At 43.5% G+C, this 8,823-nt stretch overlaps 1 protein-coding gene across 1 annotated transcript in view; it reads right to left on the reverse strand.

Moving 5' to 3' along the window:
- Nucleotides 1-3,076, reverse strand: part of RNASEL (ribonuclease L) — a 41,219-nt gene extending 38,143 nt beyond the window's left edge. The window contains exon 1 of the mRNA XM_023728098.1: nt 2,891-3,076. The gene's annotated coding sequence lies outside the window, so the exon portion shown is untranslated. The remainder of the gene's footprint in view (nt 1-2,890) is intronic.
- Between the last annotated feature and the right edge of the window lie 5,747 nt (nt 3,077-8,823).

An 8,823-nucleotide genomic window follows, 5' to 3' on the forward strand; every position in this document is an offset into this window, starting at 1 on the left:
AGTGGTTTATCAATTTTGTTGATCTTTTCAAAGAACCAGCTTTTGGTCTTGTTAACTCTTTCAATTGTTTTTCTATTCTCTATTTCATTTAATTCTGCCCTAATTTTTATTATTTGCTTTCTTCTGGTGCCCAAGGGCTTCTTTTGCCACTCTATTTGTTCAAGTTGTAGGGTTAATGTTTTGATTTTGGCCCTCTCTTTTTTTTCAATGTGTGCATTTATTGCTATAAATTGACATTTGAGCACTGCTTTTGCTGTGCCCCAAAGGTTCTGGTAGGATGTGTTTTCGTTCTCATTTGATTCTGTGAATTTCTTTATTTGCCCCTTAATTTCTTCTATAACCCAGTAGTTTTTGAGCAAGGTGGTGTTCAGTTTCCATGTGTTTGATTTTTTTTCCCTGCTTTTTCTGTTATTGATTTCTACTTTTATGCCTTTATGGTCAGAAAAGATGCTTTGTAATATTTCAATGCTTTGGATTCTGTTCAGGCTTGTTTGTGGCCTAATATGTGGTCTATTCTGGAGAATGTTCCATGTATGTCGGAAAAGAATGTATACCTGGCTGCTGTTGGGTGGAGTGTTCTGTGTATGTCTATGAGGTCAAGTTGGTTGATTGTGGCATTTAGATCTTCCGTGTCTTTATTGAGCTCTTGATATTCTGTCCTTCACCAAAAATGGTGTGTTGAAGTCTCCTACTATTATTGTGGAGCTGTCTATCTCTCTTTTCAATGCTGTTAGAGTTTGTTTTATGTATTTTGAGGCCCTGTCATTGGATGCATAAATACTTATTATGGTTATATCCTACTGGTGTATTGACCCTTTAATCATTTTATAGTGTCCTTCCTTTTAAAACATTTTTAATGGCTGTGTCAAATTTCATCAAACAGTTGTTTCATTTCTCTATTACTGAAGGTTATAAAAATAATTTTTAAACCTGCTCTTTTCAGAAATAAAAACCAGTTGTCGTGGAGTTGATTCCAACTCATGGCAGTCCCACGTGTGTCAGAGTAGAACTGTGCTTCATAGGGTTCTTAAGGGGCCGGAGAGGACGTGGCATGAGCAGGCTAGAGAGGCCATCAGAGCTGGCTCAGGAAGTGTTTTGCCTGCTAAGCCAAAGCCTGAAGTGCTCAGGGGGAGGGGACAGAGCCAGTGTGACTGAAGGTATTGGAGACCCTTGATGGCTGTGTGATCTTCAGTAAATCACTTAACCTCTCTGAGAACCAATATAGTATGGGACTGTTTTGAGCCTGACACCTGGGAGATACATGGTTAAGAGAAGAGTTGCTCTTTATCTCCAACATGTACCTACTAACTTCAGGTCACGCCACTGATTCCAAGACCACCCTGTATGTGAAAGGAACAGCTAGTTGAATGGGAGGGATTAGCTAGGAACAAGCCTTGAGGGTGGTCTCCCTGGATCGAGGGGCCTGCAAACACCAGCCCCAGTCATCAGAAATCTGTCAGCCCCATTCCTTTCTCTGTCATTTTCTGCTCAACCAGCTGCCATTGAGTCACCTCTGACTCATGGTGACCTCAAGTGTTTCAGAGTAGAACTGTGCTCCATGGGGTTTTCAATGGATGAGTTTTCGGAAGTAGATCACCAGGCCTTTCTTCCTAGGCACCTTTTGGTTAGCAGCTGAGCACATTAACCATTTGTGCCACTAAATGGACTCTCTTACTAGAAGTAGGTGACCTCTTTAAAAAATCCTCATTTAATAGGAAAAATGTATTCCATGGTTTGTGTCAATTTGCATTTCTTATTGGAGCCCTGGTGGTACAGTGGTTAAGAGCTATGGCTGCTAACCAAAAGGTCGGCAGTTTGAATCCACCAGCCACTCCTTGGAAACCCTAGGGGGGTAGTTCTACTCGGTCCTACAGGGTTGTTATGAGTTGGAATCGATTTGACTGCAGCAGGTTTGGTTTGTTTTGTTTTTCGACTACCAGGAAGTTCGATCATCTCCAATGCATTCTGCTGACTCTAGCCACAGCAAGACCTAAATTTGAGTTCCTGTTTGTGACACCTTAGACTGTTACTTCCTGATTGTGTAACCTTAGATTGTCACTTAGTCTCTTTGAGTCTCAATTGTCTGTCCCCTTAAATCTGGCCAGAATAAATAACATCACATGTGTAAGGTGCATTATAGTAGAGCATGGGGCAAGTATTAGGCACTCAATAAATTATATAGCTTATTATGTCATTTTATGAAAAAAAATTTAACTAATCCTGTTCTCCTCACCCAGGTGCATACAGAACCTCGGGGTTAACTTCGTCCAACTGCCGTCAGTCAGATCTGAGCATTATAGGTTCAATTTCTGCATCAGACGGCCCCATCCTGTTATCCTTAATAATTAAATAATTGTATCTGCTACAAAATTCACATATCATTTCCCAGCAGTCTCTTTCATCTGATAGTCTTAAAGCCCTCACCCTCAGAGGTCTGATCAATCGTACAACATTAACACCATCTCTGAGCCTTCCAGCAATGAACTCTTTGAGCCAAACGTGGTGTAGACAGTCCCCTTATAACTGGTGTAAGGTGGGGTGGTGGAAGGAAGTTAAGGAGGAAAAAACACCAGGAAACCCTGAGTAAAATACCAGGGAATAAAAACACCCCAGCAACTGGCTAGCCCTGCTTTCAGTTTCATTGTCTTCTTGGCATCCGAGGTGCCCGGTTAACTGAGGACCTGAATACAAAATGTGTGGATCACAGCAGAACCTTCAGGAAAGGGCTCTGGACCAAAGTGTCGGGCAGCCAGCCGGCTCTGCACTGTCACTGGCCTCCACTCCCCACCCACCCTTTCATCTCCAGTCCCTGTGCTTCTCAAAGCCCAAGAAATCCCTCAAAGAACAATCTCTCAAGCTTTTCCAGCTGTCCTCCTCTTGCCCATCTTACCTTTCAAACTTAGACTCCCCCTCCACGATTCCTGGGGCAGCAACAAATCCTTAAAGACTTTTCTGAGCAGGAAAACATCTCCTGGGCAGTGGTCACCGAGTCAGCAGGATGGGCGGAGCCAAAGAGAAACGAGACAGGAAAGAACGGAGGGTGATCTGGCACACAAGCAGACATTGCAGTTGCACCCCCTGGAGGCGAATGACAGGCCAACCTGATCCTTGAAAACTAACTGGATGTCCAAGATCATATGGCTCATCTTTCAGCCTTTCAACCTCTCTTAGTTTCTTAGTGCTGCTGTCACAGAAATACCACAAGTGAGTGGCTTTAAAGAATAGAATTCTTTTTCTCATGATTCTGGAGGCTAGAAGTCCAAATTCAGGGCACTGGCTCTAGGGGAAGGCTCTCTTTTGGCTCTGGGGGAAGATTCTTGTTTCAGCTACTGCAACCCTGGCGTTCCTCACTTCCTTAGCGATCTCACTTGACATTTATCTTCCCCTGCTTGTGCTTCCTTGTCTCTGTGTCTATCCTGCTCCTTATAACTCAGAAGCGATGAGGTTTCGTACATAACCTACACTGATATGGCCCCATTAACATAAGAAAGAAAACCCTATGGGAACTGTCTATATCCTCAGTTACAGGGTTAGGATCCCAACTTATATTTTGGGGGGGCACAATTCAATCCATTACACCACCATTCAGGTTGGAGCATCTAGCTTGATCCATCACTCCTGTACTCTTTCCACATTATTCCAAATTGGTTAAGGAATGAAAAATAAACATGTATTGAGCACCTACTGCATGCCAGACACTGTGCTCTTTGCTTGACACATGGTCTGGCCCCAGTAACCCCTAATAATCTTGATGATGATGAAATTGAGGCTCAGAGAAGCTAAGTAAGCCCACAGCCCCAGCTCTTGCTGAACATCTGGGCTCACTCACTCAACTCAATGCCTGAGGCACTGTGGGTCCTCAGAAGAGCACTGGACTGGGTGCTAGAGACATGGGTCCCAGAGCGAGCACTGTGGCTGTCCAGGTGTGTGACCTCAGGCAGGAGAGTTAACCATGCTGGGCCTCAGTGCTCTCATGTAATCTGGTTTCAAAGCTTGCTTTGTGCTCTAGAAGTTCTGTTCGCCATTTTCCTAGCACTGAGCTGCATACTGTGTAACGAATGCTGTGGTGGGAAATATTCCTGTCCTCAAAGAATATCCTGTCTTGTTGGGGAGATACACTCCTGAGAAAGTTGTGGGCAGTGATGTAAGTAATACCTGATCACATATGTGTCACCTCACGCAGCCCCAGGGCCTCTACCACCTCATACACCCCCAGTATCTCCCAAGCCTCTCTCTCTCTAGACCCAGCCTCTCTGCTGAGCTTCAGACCCATAAATCTTAAGCATATTCCAAGCAGAAGCCCTTGTCTTTCCCTAAATCTGCTCCTCCTCCTATTCCGTCCGTCTCCATGAATGCCACCACCACACCAGGATGCCACCCCTCATCCCAATACCAAGTTCCCTGCTCTTGTTCACAAAGGAAGGACCGGTCTCAGCCCTTATCATTGATGACTGCAAGAATCTGACGACTTGCTTCCTAGTCTCTGTTCTATTGCCTCACCCTGCTGCCAAAGCCACCTTTCTCAAACATGTGTCTGACCAGGTTTTTCTCTATTACTCTCTCTTTCCCATACTCTCTCTCTCTCTCACACACAAACACACACACACACACACATACACACACTCAAACTCTGCTTTGTTGACTCACCATAATTTTCAGGACAAAGTTCAAAATTTTTAACCCATTACTCATTCCATAAACATGTATTCTGCACAGTGACTATTCTGGCACTTGGAATACAGTGATTTACCAGACAAGTTCCTCATGGGGTTCCTCGTGGAGACTGTATTTCAGTAGGGAGAGATGACCATAAACAATTGAGAAAAACAATGTATTGTATAATTTCAGGTTATGGTATGGTCCCTGACTGCCCCTACTCCTCAAGGATATCATCACTTCTCCCATCCAGTTTCCCATAGCATCATATGCTTCCTGACTCTGTGTTTTTGCTCATGCTGCTTTTGCTTTCCAAACTAATAATGATAGCATTGGTGATGATGATGATGATGTTAATAATAACAAACACTTGTACAGCTATTTAGTATGTTCCAGGAACTGTTCTATACACTTTATATGTATTACATCATACAATCTAATCCTCATAAAGTAAGTACTATTTTTGTCCCCATTTTACAGATGAGGAAGCTGAGGCACAAAGTGGTTAAGTAACTTGCCCTCTTCTAGGAATGTGGGATACATCACTGAACAACACAGAGGAGGATTTCTGCCTTCATTCTAGTTGGGGGAGCCAGACAATAAACAAATCAAATAAATCATGTAGTATGTTTTATGGTGGTGAAAATCCTACAGAGAATAATAAAGTAGAATAGGGGGATTGAAAGTGCCTGGATGGAGATTTCAGTTTTAAATAGGGCAGTCAGAGAGTGCCTCATTCAGAAAGTGACATTTGAGCAAACATTTGAGGAAGATGAGGAAGGAAGCTATGGAACTATCTTAGGCAAGAGCACTGTAATCAGAGGGAACATCAAGTGCAAAGGCCCTGAGGCAGGAGTATACCTTGTGTGATCAAGGAGCAGCAAGGAGGCTACTGAGGCTGGAGCAGAGTGAGCCAGGAGAAGATGATAGGCGATGTAGTCAGAGAGGAAATGGATATCCAGGCCATGTCGGGCCATGGGGGCTGTTGTAAGGATGTTGTCTTTTACACTGAGTGAGATACCAGCATACCTTGGAGATACTGCAGATTCGGTTCCAGACCACCACAATAAAGCGATTATCGCAAAAAAGGGAGTCACATGACTATTTTTGTTTCCCAGGCATATAAAAATTACGTTTATACTACACTATAGTCCGTTAAGTGTGCAATAGCATTATGTCTAAAAAAATGTACATACCTTAACTAAAAATACTTTATTGCTAAAAAATGCTAACCATCATCTGAGCCTTCAGCTAGTCATTATCTTTTTGCTGGTGGAGGGTCTTGCCTCAATGTTGACGGCTGCTGACTGATCAGGGTGGTGGTTGCTGAAGGTTAGGGTGCTGTGGCAATATCTTAAAATAAGACAATGATGAAGTTTACTGCATAGATTGACTCTTCCTTTCATGAAGGATTTCTCTGTAGCATACGATGCTGTTTGATAGCATTTTACCTACAGTAGAACTTCTTTCAAAATTGGAGTCAATCTTCTCAAATCCTGACACTGCTTTATCAACTCAGTTTATGTAATATTCTAAATCCTTTGTTGTCATTTCAACAATGTTCGCAGCACCTTCACCAGGAGTAGACTCCATCTCAAGACACCACTTTCTTTGTTCATCAATAAAAAGCAACGCCTCATGACATTGCAGCAATTCGGTCACATCTTCGGGCTCCACTTTTAATTCTAGTTCTCTTGCTATTTCCACCACATCTGAAGTTACTTCCTCTACTGAAATCTTGAACCCCTCAAAGTCATCCATGAGGGTTGGAATCAGCTTCTTCCAAACTCCTATTAATGTTGACATTTGACCTCCTCCCATGAATCAGGAATGTTCTTAATGGCATCTAGAATGATCACAGATCACCATAACAGATACAATAATAATGAAAAAGTTTAAAATATCGCAAGGAACAAAAATGGAGCTGGGGTTGTCTTTGAGAAAGAAGCTGCCATCACTCACATGAGCTGGGAGGGGCATTTCCGTTACTTTTGTGGAGGCTTAGCATCCTTGTCCTTCTCTTACATGTTCGGTCCTGATTAGGATGTGGTCTTATTTTGTTTTGTTCTACCACAGTCACAGGGTGACCTCGTCTGACTATGCTTGGCATTCTGTAGGATGATTTCTGGGCAGTAGAGCACTACAGTCAGGCTGTTAACTGCCAGGGCTGTTTTCCCACTCTTGATTGGTTTGTTTGTCTATTCCGACTCATACTGACCCTATAGGATGGAGTAGAACTGCCCCATAGGGTTTCCAAGGAGCAGCTGGTGGATTCCAACTGCTGACCTTTTGGTTAGCAGCCATAGCTCTTAACCACTGCCCCACCAGGGCTCCAGTCACATATTTAGACTTAAACAAGCCTTAGTTCCAAAACAGAATCCCTGGGTGGCACAAATGGTTAAGCACTACTACTAGCCGAAAGGCTGGCAGTTCAAACCCACCCAGAGGTACCTCAGAAGACAGGCCTGATGATCTGCTTCCAAAAGGTCACAGTCTTGAAAATCCTATGGAGCCATTCTACTCCGCACACTGGGGTCAGTCACCAAGGAACAACGATAAGTTCCAAAGCAGATACTGGTTTTCTGTACTGAGTAATATGCCTGATTGGAAAAAATTCAGCTAGTCTGAATGGATCATTTCAGAAAAATATCACTCCCCGCACCCTGACATCCAAACAGTCCACCTTTTCTGGGGAGAGTTTAAAAGGACCCCAGACTAGATCCCATGGCATGTATTTCTGACTGATTGTTCATAGGTAGGCTGGCATTCTGGTTGATCACATTTTTTTTATGACTCTCAACACCCTCTTCCCAAAAAGGATTTGAGGCTACTTATAATAAAAGGCACAAATATAATAAAACCCCAAACTATAACCACAAGAATAAGAGATGCAACAAGCAATGGAGGAAGATAACTGTTGCATTTAAGTAGAAAACTTCTGGATTTACTGACAGCCAAGGCAAAGACGGTAAAAACTGACCCCTACATACAGGAAATATGGGATTTATTAGTTCATAACTTTGTCCTCTGTGGCCAGCACAGCAAATACAAGGGGAGTAGGGCCTAGGGAGGGAGAAGGCTCAGGACACAGAGGAGGGTCAGTCTGGTGGGCAGCATGAGGCAGGATCCATGATGACCTCCAAACCATCTTGAATGAGGAGGATGAAGGAGGGAGTGGCCCAAGAGACAAGAGGAGCCTACAACTGTCCAGTAGTCTATCCACAAAGACACCCCAGTCCCTGGGCTGGGTTCAGAGCTCCAGACTCTGAGGAAGGGATCCCTAAGAGCAGAAGAAAAACAGGCCTAGGAGGGGTAGGAGTCCTAGGCCAGGAACTTGGAGAGAGAAAACCAAGGCCAAGGCCAAGAACATCTCCCTCCTTCCCTCTGACTCCCCACTTTCCACACCCAAGATAATAGAATTGGCACAAAGTGTCCTCAACCTCTCCTACCTTTGCCCAGAGACTGTAGAGATTGGCTCTACGCCTGGGAATGAACTCCACTTTACTTACCAGAGGCCCTTCTTCCTGGTCTGGGTGAGAAGACAATGGGCCAAATTGAATCAAAAACAATACTAATGTTCTCACCGACTTCATCATCACATGGCTAATCAAGTCTGAATTTCCCCCACTTTCTTTTATCTATAGTAATTAATCATTTACCGTATCTAGTCTGAGGTCCATTAATAAAATGATCAGAAGAGAAAGTGGAGGTGTGGCTAAAAATAGGAAATTAAAATTGCAAAAGCAGGAATACTCACAACCCAGGTGATTAAAAAGCAGAATTCTGAAGGAATAAACAAAGAAGCAGCAGGAAATGTAATCAGCTGTGGTGTTGATTCTGAGTCACGGCAATCCCAGGTGAGTCAGAGTGGCACAAAGAGTTAAAATGCTCAGCTGCTAACCAAAATGTTGGAGGTTTAAGTGCACCCAGAGATACCTGGGAAGAAAGACCTGATGATCTGCTTCCAAAAACTCAGCCACTGAAAACCTTATGGAGCACAGTTTTACTCTGACGCACATGAGGCAGGAAATAACAAGACCCTTGTTAACAGATGTCAAGGCATTACGTTTCCAGAGTGTTTAAAAGCAAAGACTCTGGAGTCAGACTACCTAGGTTCAAATCCAGGTTCTTTTACCAGGATAGAAAGATTACAAAAAGTAGCCACAT

This window comes from Trichechus manatus, unplaced genomic scaffold, assembly GCF_000243295.1.
Source record: "Trichechus manatus latirostris isolate Lorelei unplaced genomic scaffold, TriManLat1.0 scaffold00021, whole genome shotgun sequence".
Taxonomy (NCBI): domain Eukaryota; kingdom Metazoa; phylum Chordata; class Mammalia; order Sirenia; family Trichechidae; genus Trichechus; species Trichechus manatus.